The sequence below is a fragment of the Hesperophylax consimilis genome, chromosome 20, assembly GCF_061612785.1.
Source record: "Hesperophylax consimilis isolate HC1 chromosome 20, BYU_Hcon_1.0, whole genome shotgun sequence".
Taxonomy (NCBI): domain Eukaryota; kingdom Metazoa; phylum Arthropoda; class Insecta; order Trichoptera; family Limnephilidae; genus Hesperophylax; species Hesperophylax consimilis.
Window position 1 is genome coordinate 9,742,387 of NC_142855.1, and position 18,954 is coordinate 9,761,340.

At 33.2% G+C, this 18,954-nt stretch overlaps 1 protein-coding gene across 1 annotated transcript in view; it reads right to left on the minus strand.

Annotated features, from left to right (window-relative positions):
• LOC149414042 (uncharacterized) overlaps positions 1-18,954 on the minus strand; it is a 121,881-nt gene that overhangs the window by 33,185 nt on the left and 69,742 nt on the right. The window lies entirely within an intron of this gene.

Here is an 18,954-nt window from a genome sequence, read left to right on the forward strand (position 1 = left end):
TTGAATCGAAACGTTATTGCTTGAAATGGCTTTAGCCATGTTTGGTGACTTCCTCTTACCATCTCCTTTCCCTACCCACCATAGTCTCACTGGCTCCTGACGGTTGGGATCCGTTGGGGCTCTTGTGCGGTAAAAAAGTAAATGAAAAAAAGAAGAAAAAAAAATGATACATATTTAGAAATTAAATGAAAGAATAGATTAGAAAAGCGGGGATACCCTATTGAAAACGAGTAAAATTACTATTTGTGTATTTTTGGGGAGATTCGTACGCAGGGTTGTCACAAACAGGGTTGACACAAACAGGGTTGTCACGAACAAACGTTTGGGTTTTAACATGTTTTAAAGATTGGTTGTTCCTAAAATTTATTGTAAATTATTATTTGGACAAAGTAATTATAGGAACAGGATAATTTGTACAACGCCGTTTTTGCGAAATTCACCTCAAGGGCGCTGTGCTGTGCAAAAGATAAACATTTCCGAACTAATTATTAGTCTGAGGAATTAATATTATTTTTTTCTTCGAAGGAAGCAATTACTTTGCGGTTAGATATTATATTTTTAATTAAATAAAATACTTTGTTTATAACCACGAGTTTTTATTTATTAAATATAAAATCTACCGGTTTCGCTTCAGTCAAGCTTCATCAGGATGTTATTAATAAATAAAAACTAAGACAAAGAATGCGCTTATATACAGGGTGTATCGGCACGTACCCGACAAACTAGCAAGTGTATCAAAAAGCGTTCTCGCTCTCTCATACACACTAATTAATAATAGTTAAAAATGAGACGAATTGTGCCATGCCATTTCGTTGTAGGTAATTTAGGTATTTACGTACATTATATTATTCAACGAAACTCGAATAAAATATTGCCAGATGGGTTTTCAAACTTTGACAAAGGATAAAACATTGATTTATTTTAAAAAAAATGTTACCGGACAGCAAAGTGCAAATAACATTTTTTACTCCAAATGTGCAAAGGAATAGATGGTTAAAGTTTGTCCGATACACCCTGTATAGGAAGACAGAATATGACAAATTATGTAAAAGTATATACTAGACGTATTCAACTATTTAAATTATAAAAGAAAAAGATAAATACTAATTCATATCTGAAAATCGAACCAGACTTAAATATATATTTGCATGCCCTAAACTACACACTTCTTTTGCCCAGCACCATTATACCCACCAAGGAAAACATTTCATTAAGACGATGCACTACGTAGTAATGCAAAATCATGTGTGTTTGGTTTGAAAATTTAGTCGCCTAGAAATGTTTCAGATGCTTTAATTAAATACTGCGAGTAGAATACATCTTGGCCTTTGAAATAATCGAGTATTTTTTAAATAAGTCTTTTTATAAGCCCAGAAAACAATAATGTATAAGGCCGATGAAAACTGCTTTAAAGTTCAAAATCTCCTACTGACGAACCCATTTTCGGTTATGGTTTTATTGTATAATGTGGCAAATTAAATTATTTATAAAATTTTCGGAAAAAAATTAAATATTTATGCGTGAACATCCACAAAATAAAATAATAGGCACTTTTTGGCCATGTTTTTTTCTTGTATAAATCAAAACAGGCGGATGGTGTTAAGCGGGAATTTAAACCTTATCGCCATCTGCGTAAGGGCTGTTATTGATAAATAAATACTACACGACGTAGTGCATCGCCTTAATAAATTACAAGAAGAAATTAGAAGCATTAATGATAAAAAACAAATATTGAACTATATAAAAAAATATTTTAGTGAAATCGTTAACAAAAAAACTGATTCCCCTAGTTTCACTTGAAAATCTCACAAATTATCCTACAATACTCTATTTACCCTCCATAATATATATCTTTTTTTACTTTGTAACCTAGTTATATTATTTTTTCGCAATTGTACACTCCTCTTACATCCACAAGCAAATGCTTTTAATGAAAGTGTAGTAGAAATTTAAACAGTATGACTTGTAAACATTGTATATTTATTGTTAAAAACACAAATAAAAAATAAAATTTAAATAGTTTTAAAATGTATTCGTCAACATGAAAATATCTTCATTCTAGTAATGTGTTTCTTAATTATTTAAAGAATTTATTTATTTGTTTTAATACCAACGGTATAAAATATACCATATACAGTAAATTATAAACAGTGACATCAGAAAATATACAATTAACAGAAACTCTAGACGGATATAAAAAGTTAGAGATACAAGTACATGCAAAACTTATAGGTAGACTAGGTTAGATTAGTATTGATTGAAATATATGATAGTATAGATACATGATATAATATACAGGGTGTATCGGCACGTACCCGACAAACTTTAACCAGCTATTCCTTAGCATATTTGGAGTAAAAAATCTTATGTGCACTTTGCTGTCCGGTAACGTTTTTTTTTAATAAAAAATTTATTATTCATATTTTCACCACATGTCACCACTGTTTTATCCTTTGATAAAGTTTGAAAATCCATCTGGCAAATATTTTATTCGAATTCCGTTGAATAATGCACGTGTGTACCTATATTGGCGCACTTTTACAATCACAACGAAATAGCACGGCACCATTCGTCTCATTTTTAACTATTATTATTTAGTGTGTGCGAAAGAGTGAAGACGCTTTTTGACACACTTGCTTATAACAGCTGTTTAACACGAAACGCAATGCCAATGACAGTGATGTAGTGCGGAAATTTTAATTTTATTTGTTTTTAATTGAAAAAAAATGCTACCGGACAGCAAAGTGCCCATAACATTTTTTACTCCAAATGTGCTAAGGAATAGCTGGTTAAAGTTTGTCGGGTTAGTGCCGATACACCCTGTATTACAATAGCTAAAATGTATGCATTTATTTTCAGATTTTGGTTGAAAGTAGTTAAGTGCCAATCAAGCTGTTGGTTCACCGTATTGACTATTATTATTGACCCAAGTTTCCTCAGTTACCCCAGGCAGTTCATTTAAATATAAAAAAAAACAGTGAAAATACTTGATTATTATAATTGTTCATGGTTTAGATTTGTGGCAACCTTGATTAGGATGCCCACTAATTCTGGCGCCGGTGGAAGTGCCTGTGTTGGGTTGTGTTGAGGGGTTGCGCGGGGGGGGTGCTGATGGGGGGGAGGGGGGTGGGTTGCCACGGCGACGGGCACCACGCGCACGTAAACACCACGCCGACAGAGGAACGGAACGGGTGCATCCAGAGTACCAACTATTAGGATAGGGGTGACTAATTTTATTTTATTTATTTATTGAAACAATTCTTAGAGAGGATTTTCCGCCATATTGGTACATTCACAAATGATTTGGTTCGCTTGATCGTGCCATGCACTTACTTCAAATTATTATTTTTTTTCAAAAGGACCCTCTACACAGCACCCCCAAAGATGACATAGTAAAAATAATGAGCTGGTAACTGAGCTGAAGAAATATATACATTTTCAGGTACAGTATCGGCCTAGCGAACGGTTTTCCATTTAGAATTGAAATGTTTATTGAAATGGCTTTAAGGAACAAATCTGAATAGCACGGTACCTCCCCTCCCTCCTCTTCCCCATCTCCTTCCCACCCCCTACCTTCAGCTATTGGGGATGTCTCAGTCTCACTGGCTACAGACGGTTGGAACCAGTTGGGACAAATACTAACCGGTTTCACACCATAATCAAAATGTTTACGTTCTTATCTTATTAAATTTATCAACTGAAAACGGTATTATTTGTTTTACAGAGTTAATTAAAAGTTTCAAAGAGCACAATGAAATCACAAAGCGAGCTGAAAATAATTGCGATGACCCAAACACTCCAGACGCAAAGATCTGAGCAAATTTCACGACGCCAGAACTCACCTCAAATAATTTATGCTTGCTTTATAGTTGGGTAATAAAGGCAATAATTTCGTGACACCATAACTCACTAAAGGAGAGCTTACGCTTGCCTCAGAGTTAGGTACTATTTATAGATTATACCTAACCTAAGTATAAAAAGTTAATAACCTTCCACTTTCCGCTTGTTTTCAGAAGAATAGGGATGTCACTGGATGCGGGCTGTTGGTACCCTTGTGTAGTGTAAAAAAAAAACAAGAGAAAACATCATACAAATGCGATATTATTATTATTTGAAAAGGGACACCTAATGAGGGGCCGAAATCGCTCGAGGCTCTCCGCTTTGCGTGCAAACCTTTAATAATGATCATTATTGCTTTTAAAAAAGGAACAGAAGATTTAAATTTTCAAATTTGTTTGAATGCTATGCTTTCTATCTTCTATGTACAATAACAAAAATGATACAATGAAAAATAGTCCAAAGAAGCGAAGCCAGCAGTCCACAATGTAGTGCTGGTACCAACTCTATTGTATGGCAGCGAGGCATGGAACTGGCAAAGGAAGAATGAAATGAGATCTCTGGGGCGTACGTGTGGTAAAAACACGTATGACCGTGTTACACGGAGAAAATTTACTGATATAAATCTGATTAAATTATTCGTTTTCCTGTAAAAAAAGTCTACTGCAAACCTTAAGCAAATGAATTGACAGAGTTCCTAACAAAATATCAGTTAAGAGGTAATGTTTTATGAGGACGGCGGAACACGTGTTCATACAAATATTGATAATGTAATTATTATTCATTAGGAAAAGAACACGTCTTCTCGATATATTCTGAACGAATAATATTTTATCAGGAAAGTGGCACGCTATCACTTTTTTAACAGGATCATTCTTCTCAGTACATTCATTCTCATTCGTACAAAGAAATGAGTGTATGGAGGAAGACATAGCACGATCAAGTAAACCAGATACTCGAGTCAACAGTGATAATGACAGAATATTATGAATTTGAATGAAGCAAGGTGTGTTATAGCGCTCTATCCTCTCTGCAAACCCTTGCGGCGAAACGGCATGTTTGTCAGTAACTATTTTCCTCTTATTTTGAACATCAAGTTTTGTACTTGCAAGAAGAGGTGGGATTGGGCGCGAATTTGAGTAATCAGAAAGTATGCTGCCTGTTGTATGCTGTTGATTGCTAACAGTATGGAAAATCTACAGTCTCTCGTGTCTAGGATGAACGAAATATGTATGAAGAATGAGTTAATGATGAATGTAAGTAAGTCTAAAGTAATGGTGTTTGAAAGAGAGAGTACGAAAACAGTGTGCAATACAGTTGTGAATGAGGAATACTTGGAGCAGGTGGATGAGTTTGTGTATTTAGGAAGTATTTTCTAGAGAGATGGGAAGGCTGACAGAGATATTGATAAAGGGGTAAATGCAGGTATGAAACGATGTATGAATGTGAATTAGACAAGGACTACGGTGTGATGGTTAGATAGTTAATTAGTTAAGTGTGCGAAATTTCATTAGTAAAACAATACCTTACATACAAAACCATTATCTCTCCAGTTCGTATAAATAAAATAAATTTCATGATAAAAATCATTTTCAAACTAAATTATTAAATTAAATTAATTAAATAATATTATATTAAAATGGTCCTGCGTGACGTGCCTGCCGAGAAATGTACACCGGCGGAAACGGCTTACGTTCGGTGCGCCCATACAAAACGGTGAGGCGGCTCGCGCATTCGTAACAGAGGAATTATAAATTATATATTATATTAAATTTAACGACAATATATATAAATCCTCATTTATTGCACCGGCAATATTTTCTCACTATAATGACGGAAGTTAAGAGATATTTTAATGTTGTCGTGTTATTCGTAATCCGGGAATGATTTAAGACCGTTAGATAAGTAAGTAGACGGTCAGAAAGTAGCTGCCTGATGAAAAGTAGTTACTTCACATAGCTAAAGTCATACCAAACAATTCAAGAGGCTGTACTGAAAGCTTAAACCACAATTATTTAGCAAGTGCGGTATTACAAAACGGAATAAAAAATAAGTAATGATTTGTACATTAAAGAATGTTAGCTACTCTCAGTATAGTCCCGGCGAAAAACCACGTCATTCTAAATTGAAAAGTTGCTTTATTTTGAATCTTTTGTTAATTAATTCAACGCAGGAGGCCCTGAGCCAAATAATTTCCCCTAAGGCGTATGTCATCTTTAGGGATGCTGTGTGGAGGGTCTTGATAAGGAAAGGAACAAGTGAACATGGGTTGAAGATAACCATAATGTAGGAGAGATAAGATACAGAGGCTGGAAAATGGTTCCGTAGACATTGTTATTGTCATTGAAATGTAATTGTCATTGTAATGTTACTGTCATTGAAATGTTATTGTCATTGAAATGTTGTTGTCATTGAAATGTTATTGTCATTGAAATGTTACTGTCATTGAAATGTTAGTGTGATTGAAGTGTTAGGATGGGTAGTCATAGAATTTGAACAATTCATCAAATTTCAAAGTTGAATTTCAAGTTCTGTGAAGGTTCTATTCAAGTTCTTTCGTCATTGCAGTTTTGTGAAACAACTGGCCAATAATGCTATAATAACAAAACAACAGAATCTTCACATAACTTGAAAATCAACTTTGAAAATAGAAGAATTGTTCAAATTTTGCGAAACAACCCGTCCTTTATGTCATTGAAATGTTATTGATTGTATTAAAATGTTACTGTCATTGAAATGTTATTGTTATTGAAGTGTTAGTATCATTGAAATGTTATTTATTGATTGTCATTGAAATTTTGTAGTTATTTAGTCTTATAGTCATAGAAATGTTATTCTTATTGAAATGTTATTGTCATTGGAATGTTATTGTCATTGAAATGACAGAAATCGGAACACCTAGTTAATTCAGTCTCATAAAATATCCAAATAATGATTGTCATAGACCCGCTGTATCCGATCAGTCGAGTCTCTTGTGCGGTATTCAAAGTGTTATTATTATTAGTATTATTATCGCAGTAACATGGCGCTTGGCGATTTATTTTTTATCGCTAAATTTAAACACGAAACGATAAACTTCGATAACAGAATATTACCGAGTGTTGAAGGAAAATATAAATATGACAAACGGCAAAATACATTCAAATACACACAGTGAGAGCCGATTCAATCATTTGTCGATAACAAACGTGTTATCTGAAATATGTCTTATCTCCACACAAGTTACACAGGAAGGGACACTATATTATGTCAACCCAAAATCTATATTACAAATAACAGAGTCGAAACTGCCCCTAAACCATCTGGAGCCAATGAGACTTCGACATACCCATGAGCGTTTGTTTTTAGGCTAAAGGCAGCGGGTAGGAAAAGAAGATGGGATAGAGGAAGGTGGGGAAGTACCTAACTATTCAGATCTGGTCATCAAACACGGCTATTTCAAGCTACATTTCAATTCTGATGTAGTCGCCAAATACACCAAGGCTATATTGAGAGTAAATGAAGAATTTGTGAAATAATACTAATTAACGCGATGCACTACGTAGCAATGCAAAATCATGTGTTTTTGGTTTGAAAATTTGGTCGCCTAGAAATGTTTCAGATGCTTTAAATAAATACCGCGAGTATAATACATCTTGGCCTTTGAAATAATCATTGAAATGTTATTGATTGTATTAAAATATTACTGTCATTGAAATGTTATTGTTATTGAAGTGTTAGTATCATTGAAATGTTATTGTTATTGAAGTGTTAGTATCTTTGAAAAGTTATTTATTGATTGTCATTGAAATGTTATAGTTATTTAGTCTTATAGTCTTAGAAATGTTATTCTTATTGAAATGATATTGTCATTGAAATATATTGTCAATGAAATGTTATTGTCATTGAAATGTTATTGTCATTGAAATGTTATTGTCATTGAAATGTTATTGTCATTGAAATGTTATTGATTGTCATTTAAATGTTATTTTTATTGAAATGTTATTGTCATTGAAATGTTATTGTCACTGAAATGTTATTGGCATTGAAATGTTATTGTCATTGAAATGTTATTGATTGTCATTTAAATGTTATTGTTATTGAAATGTTATTGTCATTGAAATGTTATTGTCATTGAAATGTTATTGTCATTGAAATGTTATTGTCATTTAAGTGCTATTGTCATTGAAATGTTATTGATTGTCATTTAAATGTTATTGTTATTGAAATGTTATTGTCTTTGAAATATTATTGTCATTGAAATGTTATTGGCATTGAAATTTTATTGTCATTGAAATGACAGAAATCGGAACACCTAGTTAATTCAGTCTCATAAAATACATTAGTAGAGTATTTTTCACATAAGTCTTTTTATAAGCCCAGAAAAAAATAATTTATAAGGCCTGTGAAACTGCTTTAAAGTTCAAAATTTCCTACTTACGAACCCATTTTCGTTTATTGGTTTATTGTATAATGTGGCAAATTATGTTGTTTATAAAATGATCGGAAAACATTTAAATATTTATGCCGGAATATCCACAAAATAAAATAAAAGGCACTTTTTGGCCATGTTTTTTTCTCGCCTAAATCAAAACAGCTGGATGGTGTTAAGCGGGAATCTAAGCCTTATCGCCATTTATGTAAGGAGTGTTATTGATGACGGCTCGATTCAAAATATTACACGACGTAGTGCATCGCCTTAATCAAATGAAATTTATCTCCGCACGCCATGATTTGAACTTTACTGTAACAATATTCTAAGATTTGAACCGGCGACCTCCTGTACCTAACCTTAACTCATTTAAATCATCTAATCTAGTATATATGTATAACATTTTTGGCTTCAAATGTAGAGATAAGGAAAGAATGCAAGGTAATGGGTAGTGGGCAGGATTAGGAAATGGACGGATAGATAGTTTTGCCATGTGGAGAGGATGAACAGGGAAAGGAGAGTTAGAAGAATAATGACACGATCGAGTGAAACAAATGCCCTAAATGGGTGTAAATGAGAAATTGCAGACAAAAATGCCTTGATTGTAGTTTGAATTGAACTAATGGGGAAAAATGTAGTTTGGAGTGAATTAATAGGGAAAATGTAGTTTGAAGTGAAAAATGTAGTGTGAAGTGAAATAATGAGGAAAAATGTAGTTTGAATTGAATTAATAGGGAAAATGTAGTTTGAAGTGAAAAATGTAGTGTGAAGTGAAATAATGAGGAAAAATGTAGTTTGAAGTGAATTAATAGGGAAAATGTAATTTGAAGTGAAAAATGTAGTGTGAAGTGAAATAATGAGGAAAAATGTAGTTTGAATTGAATTAATAGGGAAAATGTAGTTTGAAGTGAAAAATGTAGTGTGAAGTGAAATAATGAGGAAAAATGTAGTTTGAATTGAATTAATAGGGAATAATGCAGTTTGAAGCGAAGATGCATTTAGAATTGGACTAAATGTAATTTGATGTTAATAAAAGGGACGAAATGCAGTTTGATGGGAATAAATTAGGAAAATCATTTTGAATGGGAAGAAATTTAGTTTGAAGTGAATAAATGGGGAAAATGTAGTTTGATGAGAAAACATTGGGACAATACGCAGTTTGATTTAATAAATGGAGTTTGAAGTGATTAAATTGGAACATAATACAAATTGCAGTTAATAAATGGTGAAAATATGTAGTTTGAAATTGAATTTGAATTGATTTAATAATTTGAAGAGAATACAATTATACAGATATGAATTAATAAATAGGGAACATAATGCAGTGACTAAATGATGGCATAAAACGTAAAGTTAGGTTAGGTTAGGTTCCGACCAAGTTTGTCAGAATCGAATAGTTGATAATGCCAATTTGTGGTCGCGATAATCTTGAGAGAACTCAAACAGAAAAATAAACTTTTTAAAATATGACGCCTATGATTTATTTTATTTATATTATACACCCATATGCCTTTTTACAAACATCTGATATACAAACAGTAATCATCAAGTTAAATTTGCTATTCAAATTATATAGAACCCCTTCAGAAGAATGGTAATACGCTAACCTTATTAGGGTATGTTATTATAGCCTTCTTTAACTATATTTCGTGCAGTTGAACATATCTTGCCAACTGCATGCAATCTACGCACAAGTGAGTACCTAAATGACGCAGTCCTGATATTGTTGTTGCAATCAAAAAGAATTTTCGATCGAGTAGTTCTAGTTGGTTACTTATTGATGTATGTTATTATAGCCTTCTTTAACTATATTCCGTGCAGTTGAACATATCTTGCCAACTGCATTGCTCTTGACAATTGATTAGTCTCAGTAAATCAGGGCTGTCTACAAATCCATCTATTATGATATCAATAATTATTATTTATTTATTAATGTTAGAAGCAAAAATTATGAAGGGTAATAAAATATAAAAATACAAAACACAAAACGATAAAATATTTATAATTGTAAGAAAATCGATAATCTTTTAAATGAACTTTAGTAAAGGACAACATCATCAGCTGCAGGCAGACTGATGGAACCTAAGCGCAAGCCAAATACTAAGTTTGGTGATCGCGCTTTCGGAGTATCTGGGTCGAAGGCTTGGAATAAACTCCCTACGGAACTAAGATCTATAACAAGTCCAACAGAATTCAGGTCTAAACTAAAAACTTATCTCTTTAAGCTGTTATACCCTTAAATTAAATATATCATTCCTGAGAGAAAGCACAAATATATCAAATTTTACAATAACATCCAAAATCCTGTATCTAAATTTCGCTAATAAACAATTAGTTAATGTTAATTAAGTGTTAATCTCAAGTGACCTACCAGGTAAGTATTGTACTGTATATTATCTCCATATATAAGGGGTTTTCCAATAAGAGGTGTTATTTTGATATTTAATCGTAAAAGATCAATGGTTTCGTTGCTTGTGTGGCACGTAGCGCCGTCTTGTTGAAAGTAAACCTTGTCCAGATCAATACCATCCAATTCCGGCCTTAAAAAATCATTAATCATCTCTCGATAGCGCAATCCATTCACGGTAACTGTTGCTCCAGTCTCATTTTCGAAAAAGTAAGGCCCAATGACTCCGCCGGACCATAAACCGCACCAAACAGTCACACGTTGAGGATAGAAAGGCTTTTCAACAATAATTCTTGGGTTTTCCGAGCCCCAGATGCGACAATTTTGCTTGTTGACGAAGCCACCGAGGTGGAAATGGGCCTCATCACTCAAGATGATTTGCATTTGATTCTCTCAAGTGAATTTTAATAATTTCAATGCGTTGTTGAAGCGTGTATCGTTCCATTTTTATCAATGGCGTAGTTTCTACTTGTCAAATGTCAAAAAATGACAGCTTCAAAAGTAACATCTACCGAAATGGCGGGCTATTCAAAATAACACCTCTTATTGGAAAACCCTGTAGTTAGTAATAACATAGATCAATGTAGAAATGTATTATATATTTGTACAGCGTCCTTGGGGTGATTTTGCACAAAAACAGAGCTATACAAATCATCGAAATATTATTATTATTATAGTATGCTTAGTTACTTATCTTTTGATTCTTGTATTATATAAATAATAAGATAATGTTGGATTGACCAATTCACCCCTGGTGCCGGAGGCGGTCCTATGTAATTAGTTGAATTATGCACAACTGTCAATGTGTTTGTGAGAACATTTCTGGGCCAGTTTTTTCACCCAACTTTCAAACAGAATATAACAATGTATCATTTTTTTGATTCTTTATTTTGTTGTAACGATTTCACATAACAAGTTTTTTTGTAAGGAGAGTTAAATATTATTTTTTTAATGTTTATAAGACAAGGTTTTATGCGTAGCACAAATGATAACAAACAATTATAAGCAATAATTAGTCGCCTGTAATTTCAATACAAATTGAAAATATCTCAACGGGAATTGAACCCGCGCCTTCTGATGTCCGGCAGACGCTCTGGACCACTGAGCCACGTCGGCTTATTTCCAACACGTCAAATAATTCAATATGTACTAGACTTCAATCAACAATTACTATACAGAGTTATTTATATACAGTTACATATAGTTACAAATTATAATAAATAAGTCCACAATGGAGTTTTAATACCTACCCTAATGTCTGTTAGTGGGGCATGGAACTGGCGGTTCCATGATAACTCCTCAAAATGACAATTCAACACACCTATAAAAAGTGCTATAAAGTTAAGAAAAGTGATGAAACAAAAACTAGGTTAAATAGTTACATATATAACCTATTTAATAATAATAATAATAATGATAATAATAATAATAATTGGATAATTTGTAGAGCGCCGTTTTTGTGAAAAATCACCTCAAGGGCGCTAATATGGCGCTTAACCTAGTTTCTGTTTCATCACTTTTCATAACTTTATAACACTTTTTTAAAGGTGTGTTGAAGTGTCATTTTGATGAATTATCCGATCACCGGAACTGGCAGAGGAAGGATGGAAATTGACTGAATGCTGTACAAATGAAATCCTTGATGCCTATGTGTGGTAAAACTATGTATGAGTGTATGATTTGTGTGGAGATTTCCAAAGAATTCAAGGCATGTGTAAGAGTAATGAGTAAGATTAAGAAAGGGACGCTCAGATGGTTTGGGCATGTATAACGAATGAATGTAAGGAGAGTATATGACGCAAATCTGAATGGTAGAAGTAGTCGGGGACGCATGAGGAAGATATGGCACGATCAAGTGAATCAAATAAGTTGGGCCATGTCAAGCATTAGAATAATAGAAGAATATGTATGAGACGATGTATGAATGTGAATGAGGCAAGAAGTGTTTTATTTTAATGGCTGCACCCCGCCACGCATTGCTGTGGCTCTGTCTCTCTGTGCAGATAGAACAGAGGTTCCTAAACTTTTTTGCCCCGTAAACCACTTTCCATTTTTTTTTCCGTAGACCGAATATTGAATTTTCCTAAAACTATTAACATCCCATGTGATCATCATTTATTTTTTTCGTAAAAAGATTCCCTTCCCTTGCCTGTCCAACAACCGGGTGGCGGTATAGTTCCTCTATCTTTACATTGTGCAGACAGGGGCACCCTTGTGAGGTATTACACCAAATGAAAATGAAGCAGGATACGCAACGGGAATTTCTTTCTGTAGCTGGCCCTACAGAACTGCCCCTTAAGTTCTTTGTTGCCGCTTATTACAAACAGTTCTTCTTGTCACATGATATCGGATTCTTCAACATTCCATTTCCACAGTCAAGATGTCCTCAAACTTAGTTTTGAAGTCTGTGTGAAGTGCATCTAAATGTTGAACGTCATTATTACCCTGGACGTTTTTCAAAAACAAGTTGGGGAACTAGGAAAATTTGCAGCTTCCAATGTGCAATGTTTTGCTTGAATATATTAATTCTGACGAGAAAAGGAACGTAGACTCTATTTATATACCTCAATAAACAACTTTACGATATATAAACATACAAATATCAAATAAGTAATTTCTCAGTCTATTATTAGTATTACGTAAACTGTTTTATTTGTGTTGGGTGTATTGTGTCATTTAGACTATGACATATTAGACATTTAGAATATGTAACGGAGTTAGAGTTTTCACCATCATTTAGAGAATTTCTTCCGGAAGGTTTATATACAATATATAATACATGTATATTATATTTATTGAAATCAGAGCAACGCCGGCTACATGTCAACTAGTTAATTAATAACTTAAAATCAAGACTTAGAAAAATGATTAAAACATTGATAAAAAAAAATTGTTTTATCGACGACAGCGTATCGGCAAATCCGACATGTTCTTATCGTTATAATTCCATCCCTACTTTTAAACATACAACTATTTTTTTAATATTAACAAAACAATAAAAAGAATCTATTATTTTTTAAACTCCAATCGAAAAACTGGCACCAGAATCAAGGTAGAACAACCAATACACGCGCACAACATTTCGGAAGCTTGCCAGTGGAATTTGTCTGGCCATGTTAGGCGCTATGATAGCAGAGTTTAAGGGATATAATCCCTTGAAGGGAGCCACACCAAATTGAATGGACGGTTTAGAAAATATTTATACAGGGGTGCATTGGTATTGTATTATAATCATTAATCATTATTTATTTATTAAATGTATTAATTCAGCGGTGGTTATAAAGTTAACGTATTATTTTTAATACCTTTGCCTTAGTAACAATTCTAAATAATTTTTATTTACAAATCTCTCCATATATAGTTAGTAATAACATAGATCATTGTATAAATGTATTATATTTTTGTACAGCGCCCCTGAGGTGATTTTACACAAAACGGCGCTGTACAAATCAAAAAAATATTATTATTATTGCGTACTTTCAATTTAATTGATATTTAAAATCTATATAACTGGTGTTGTAAGCAACTTAGAGAGCTAACCAATGTTGCGTTAGCTTTCAAATTATCTAACTAACTAACTAACTAACCATCACGCCGTTTTCCCGCAGGGGTAGGCAGAGAGGACGGACCGCCAAACAACTCGGTCTTGGCACACACTCCTTGCCTCATTCACATTCATACATCGTCTCATACATACTCTTCTATTATTCTGACTCTTGACATGGCCCGACTCGAGTATCTGATTCACTTGATCGTGCCATGTCTTCCTCAGGCGTCCCCGACTTCTGCTACCATTCACATTTGCATCATATATCCTCCTTACACTCCTATCTTCGCTCATTCGCTATACATGCCCAAACCATCTAAGCGTCCCTTTCTTAATCTTACTCATTACGCTTACATCAGCCTTGCACTCTTTGCGGATCTCCACATTCCTCACACGATCATACATGGTTTTACCACACATACGCCTCAAATTATCAACAGAACAAAAAGCTGTGCAAAATTTCAAGAAGCCAGAGCTCACCGTAATAGAATTTTCAACCGATTTCGAAATTCGATCGTGCTGAAAATATTCGCGTTGAGCGTGAAATCTCGTACAGAACAATGTGTACAAATTTCATGACGTCAGGGGCCAACGTCGAAGAGTTTTTAGTTAGACAAAAAAAAATTACAATAAAAATTTCAGACAAATTAAGCCATTAAAAATTTTACAACGTCAGAGCTCATCATTTCAGAGTTATTGTGTGACAAACAGACAGATTTTTCATCATTATTAAGTCCACTTTGTAAACTTTACAAGAATAATAAAAATCTGTTTTTTTTTAACGGAAATGAAGTATGCAATAACATTACCATCTGCTCTGATGATAAACTTTGTAATCCTATCCGAAACGCGCTGGCTAAAAAGGGAGGAAGCGCAACACGGCATAATAACCCGAAATTTAATCACCATATAATAATATTGGTTGATCATTTATAATTTAAAAAGTTCCACAAATTACGTTTACTGTGTTTGAAGAAATAATATTACTGGGTAAGAACGCAATAAGAAACAAGTTTTTACTACAAAACTTTTGAGAGCAGTGTCCGGAAACTGATGGAAAAATCAGAAAACTGATGAATCTATATCACAGAGAATTCAACTTATCAGAATGTTTCGATTTTATTTTCAACTTTCTACCATTTTTGGGCAACTATTAAAATTAATTCATTAATTTTAATAAAAATTTAATTATGCCTAAAAAATTACAACTTTGGACTCGATTTACTCGAAAATGGAAGCTCGAATCAAAAAAAGTTATACCAGATAATCGACTCCAAATGTGATGTAGATTCACTAAATTCAATAGTTTGCACCACGAGTTTCCAGACACCGTGTATATCTTGATATTATCGATAACCCTGAAATTGACTAATTTTAAAGTTATTTAGAATACTAATTTCTGTTTTCTGTTTCTTTATTGATACACGGAATAATTTTTTTATATAAAATATGATTTGGTAATGTGAGCCTAACTGGGTGCTTTACAAGTGCTGGTTCAATGAACTCAATTTTGTTTATAAGAGTCATTTAAAAAATTGTAACTAATTGTGTGAAAAATTTATACAAACGATAAAGTACCTTTAAACAATATAATATTTAACCAAAAATTATTTTAAAAATTGGAACTGATTTGTCGAGAATTCAGACTAAACCGTGAGCTTTCGTGATAAACATAATAATAATAACTCCATCTGTTGGAGGTAAAATTAAAACGCGTTACTGTTTATCTATCTACACAGACAGACTGAACAACAGCAACCAGCACAGGGGTACAGCTAGTATACAATATATTTCTACAATGATCTATCTTATTACTAACTACAGACAAGACAACAATAATCGATCACTAATACAAAATTATGTGTACAAAGCATTTGACCAATGAACGTCGTGCTTGTGTTATAATGTATATTATGTATTATTATTTACTTTTAATATGTAAATGCAGATAATATACAGGAACATATTAACCTGGAAGGTCAATTGAGATTAACAGTGTTAATTGTTTATCAGACAAATTTAGATCAGTTCAGATCAGGACAAAATTGGAACACATTTTATTGAAAATGAAAATATAGTAACCATCTGCGTGTCTGTTTGTGCGCTTAGTTCTTCTAAACTACGCAACGGATATTGATAGAGTTTTCATTATAATTTAGAAAATTTCTTCCGGAAGGTTTACATATATAATACATGAATATTGTATTTATAGAAAGTCGAAAAAACTCGATGTTTTATAATCAAGTCGTAAAAATATATTTTCGAACACTACATTACTAAAGCTGGCTAAACATTATGAGATACATCAAAATAATGTACTACCGAATTGTATATCTTAATAGGCATTAAAATCGCATGGCGAACGGAGTCTAGAAACCTTCGATTTCAAGCAAAAAAATTGTATTTATTTATTTTCTAAATAATTTTATAAGAAAGCAAAAAAGTTAATCAAGTGAAACTGTCACATACAATCTTAGCTATAATACTGAATTTTTTAAAAGTTGTTTCCTTTATGCGTTCATACATTTCTATTGAAAAAATATTTTTTTTAGTGCTTTGCATTTATATTTTTTATTGAGTAATTTATAGTTTTATTTGTATTCTACTGAAGCGAAGCGCTAGGAAAACCTTCAATTTATCTAAAGAATATTTTTTGGTATTCATAATGTACACCAATTCGTTATAAAGATTAATCAAAATAGTGATTTGGCATGGAAAGGTTTAGAGAAAATTCCAGCAAGGTTTCAATGTTCAAGGTTCAATTCAAGCAATTCTATCTCTTAAGGATAACCCCCAGTAACGCCAGGGTACACTTCATCTAGTTTATTATAATATCAAAATTTGCTAACTATTATTTTACGACGCGCGTTCAAAGTTCAATGAAGCAAATAACTTAAAAATAAATGGAATTAAACTGACGTCTGTTTAAAGTTGTATCGTCGTTTCAAAACACATATTCCTATCAGACCGCACACCGGCGGAAAGCACGTAAAACGGCTGAATAATTATTTAAATAGTTCCTTACTAAGAAACGTTTTTTAAATTTTACACAAACTGATAAACAAGCACTAATCTAGCGTAAACGGTTGTTTATCATTTGTGTAAAATTTATTTAAACCACTTTTTTTAGATAAGGTGCGTTTTCAATTACGGCAGCTGACTGCAGACCGCAGATTGCAGACCGCAGACTGCAAACCTAAAAATAGGAAAAATAATATGTATATTTGTACATATTCGTATTTATTGATTTATTTACAAACGGACAATGTCCAATTAACACATTAAATACTACACGAACTTAATTCAGGTAGAAATATTACAATAAAAGATGCTATGACACAAATAGCGCGCAAAACAATAGAGATAATGTTTTGAGCTCTATCGCAGGTCCAGACAAGATCAAGGTTTTGAATCAATATAAAATATTACTTGCGTAATGACTGACAAAAATCATTTAGGCTTACACCAAAAAATGCAAGGTCCTGATTTGAGTTGACAAGTCTAGACTTATAAAGGGTGTATCGGCACTAACCCGACAAACTTTAACCAGCTATTCCTTAGCACATTTGGAGTAAAAAATGTTATTGGCACTTTGCTGTCCGGTAGCATTTTTTTTTCAATTAAAAACAAAAAAAAAAAAAATTCCACACTACATCACTGTCATTGGCATTGCGTTTCGTGTTCAACAGCTGTTATAAGCAAGTTTGTCAAAAAGCGTCTTCGCTCTTTCGCACACACTAAATAATAATAGTTAAAAATGAGACGAATGGTGCCGTGCCATTTCGTTGTGATTGTAAAAGCACGCCAATGTAGGTACGTACGTATATTATTCAACGAAACTCGAATAAAATATTGCCAGATGGGTTTTCAAACTTTGACAAAGGATAAAACAGTGGTGACATGTGGTGAAAATATGAATGATAATTTTTTTATTAAAAAAAAAATGTTACCGGACAGCAAAGTGCCCATAACATTTTTTACTCCTAATGTGCTAAGGAATAGCTGGTTAAAGTTTGTCGGGTACGTGCCGATACACCCTGTATATATAATATGCATGTATTATGTATATAAACCTTCCGGAAGAAAAAAACTCTATGCGATAGTAAAAACTCTGTCAAAATCCGTTGCGTAGTTTAAAAGAACTAAGAGCACAAACAAACAGAAGCTGATGAGCTTTATTAGTTGATGTCTCCGGCGTTGCCCGGGCTTAACGTGAAGTTTTCCAAAATCAAATATAGAACAATCTTCCTCTTGTTTTGGAAGTCATGTGTGCAAAATTTCATCAAAAAATATCAAAATTCGAATTAATTATTAGTAGATAAAAACTAAATGCATTCGATACGAACAAAATACCAATTTCGTTTATTTGCGATTGTACCTCTCGTTCAATGAACTCAATTTGTTTTTAATTAAAGGCGAAGCTTAATGCTAAATCACTACGTAGGATTAATATAATATAAAAATTTATTTTAATTCCACAAAGGAGGGCATCTCTGGGGATGCTGTGTGGTGATTCTTTTTGAGCAGAGGAAGGAGTGAGCATGGGCCTTGAAGAAACCCATGTTGTATGAGGGAGGAAACACAGAGGCCGACAAATCGTTCCACATCCGAGCTGTTGAATTCAGTACGAGTCTCATGTGACAAATGTCATATGTTACATATGTTGGGTGCGCGTTTTGACGCTAGTTCCTCGGAGCATCTTTCATTTTAATACCGGTAGAACAGGGCCACGTTTCCATCTGACGCCGGCGC